Raw genomic sequence first — 2,500 nt, 5'->3', positions numbered from 1 at the left:
TTTACCTATATTGTTTTCTTTTCTTTTCCTACCCTATATTTGCAAATATCATAATATACAATATATTTCCTTTTCTTATCTAGGTTTAGTTGAAGAAGGCTAAAGGCCGAAACGTCGTTCATTATGTGTTGTATGTTTTACATACGTAACATTTACTCCCGTTACTTTACTCTCCAAAAAAGAAAGAAAATACCAAAAATAAAAACTTTTTTTTAACCCAAAAAAACTATCCCCAAACGTCAGCTGTCAAGGCAATTGTTTTATACACATTTTCCAGAATCTTACACATGTGTCTGTTCCATGGTTTGTGTGTACCCAGTAACTGTGTTATGATTGTTTATTGACAATAAATGGTCATTGTAAACGTGATTTCAAGAGTTTATGAGTTAATCCCCCTGATGATGATGATGAGAGAGAGAGAGAGAGAGAGAGAGAGAGAGAGAGAGAGAGAGAGAGAGAGAGAGAGAGAGTCAAACAACAGAACACAAACAAATACACAAACAATTAAACATACACACACAAACCCACACATACACACACACACACACAAACAAACACACACACAATGACAAAACAAATCTAAACAAAATCAAAATATACCAGACCGAATCTGAAATTGTCTAACAGTCCAAAATCATTGCCTGTATCAAACAACAATTACACACACAAATATGAAATAAAAGTAACAGAGACTACGTTTTATTGAACTCTCAATTTCTAGATATAAATAGAATATGTTTTTCAAAAGTATGGAATATTATCCTCTGTCCTACTTTCCAAGGAATTGACACAGAAGAATAGAGAGGCAGCCGAGACGTCACAATCTGATTATTGGGAAGCGAAAGGCCATGGACGAATTGTATTTTTAAAGGGATTTTACGGCGCTTACAACACATTTAGGTCATCTCAGCCCCAGTAAAAAGTAAGAAAATAGAACCGTAAAAAAGAGGATAGAATTACAATTAAAGCACAAAAGAAAAAGTAAGACAAAGGGAAAATGGTTCACATAGCATTGGGAATAGATGGATATTCCAAGAGTACACCCTCAGTGTAATTATTTTTGTCTGAAATGATCTAGAAGTCTCATCGAGAACCAGCACACTGTCGTTTTTTTAAAAAGAACACAACATGTGTCATTTGGTTAACATTGCATAAACTGTGTTTTTAAAAACAACTGCAGCACAGGATCCCAATAAAAGGAACACACTCGAATGTTAACAAAAAAATATATATATAATAATTATCAATGATAATTCCCTTTATTAATACCATAGGGGAAATTTGTTTCTAGGGTCTATTCCAAGGGAAGACTGGAATAACCCAAGAGTCAGCCGCAGTGCAGCGCCCCAATTTGAGCTAGGGCGAGGTGACTTGCTCAAGGCCACACAGCGCAACGGCGGGTGATCGAACTCGGTGCCTTTCGGGTACGAAGCAAAGATCCACGCTTACCACGCTGAGCCACGCTTACCCTAATCAGTCATCAGTACGTAACAGAGAAATGATTAACAATGAAAAATATCACCTTCCTAAACACACTATCTATAGATAGTATGCGCTTGGCTAAGAAGTTCATAACATTGCCATCCGGAAGTATAACGGACCAACACACAAAACTGTGTGTAACCATGGTCGTCTATAGTCTGGTGAATTACTCATAAACGCGTATGGCAAAAAACAATAACATAGACCTGAGTGACGTCATCTTCGAACTATCTATAGATAGTATAGTATGTCCTTGGCTAAGACGTTCACAAGATTGCCATCCGGAAGTATAACGGACCAAAGTACAATAATATTTGTACCTTTAAACGCGAATAGTCTGGTTAATACAGATTAATGACAATTACTCATAAATGCGGATGGCAAAAAACAATAACAAAGACCCGAGTGACGTCAACTTCATTCTATCTATACGTCTGACTGTCTCCCCTTCTGGAAGGGGTCAGAACAAATAAGAGTAATTCCATTCCAAAGGAAAGACATACAATAAAGAATGAAGGAGCAGGCACGGGAGTAAGTCTAGTGGTCTAGTGGTATGACACTCGCTTTCGGATCGGAAGGTCCTGGGTTCGAGCCTCGCGCTCGGCGCATAGTTGAGTCCTTGGAAAAGACTCTTTACTCACATTCTTTCACCATACTCAGGTGTAAAATGAGTACCTGACCGTTAACAACGTTGTCTTTGTCCGAAAAATTGTAATATCGCCTGACAGGCGTCATGTCCCGTCCTACATGTTAAATGTTGCTGTTGATCAGGGACCCCTTGTAAAGCGCTTTGAGCACATTTAGTGGATATTGCTCTATATAAAGCTTAATTTTTAAATTTCTTTTAAGATAAAGATCTGAACATGTGTGTATGAAAGGTGCCAGACAAAGAAAGAAAGAAAAATACAAGAAAGATCAATCGACTTCGACTGGGGATCGAACCTCTGACCTTTTGACATAACGCAACTCGGAAAAACAGACATAGAACGAAGTTGACGTCACTCAAGTCTTTGTTATT

At 37.8% G+C, this 2,500-nt stretch overlaps 1 protein-coding gene across 1 annotated transcript in view; it reads left to right on the top strand.

The window, feature by feature from the left end:
* The window catches only part of LOC144958827 (uncharacterized), a 6,977-nt gene extending 6,608 nt beyond the window's left edge, over positions 1-369 (top strand). Inside the window, exon 3 of the mRNA XM_078891045.1 lies at positions 1-369. This exon is cut by the window's left edge and continues 508 nt beyond it. The gene's annotated coding sequence lies outside the window, so the exon portion shown is untranslated.
* Positions 370-2,500: the final 2,131 nt, after the last annotated feature.

This window comes from Berghia stephanieae, chromosome 13 (assembly GCF_034508935.2).
Source record: "Berghia stephanieae isolate SIO BIC M18660-M18661 chromosome 13, UCSD_Bste_1.3, whole genome shotgun sequence".
Taxonomy (NCBI): Eukaryota; Metazoa; Mollusca; class Gastropoda; order Nudibranchia; family Aeolidiidae; genus Berghia; species Berghia stephanieae.
The sequence above is the reverse complement of the archived record's forward strand: the minus strand, read 5'-3'. Positions and strand labels throughout refer to the sequence as shown.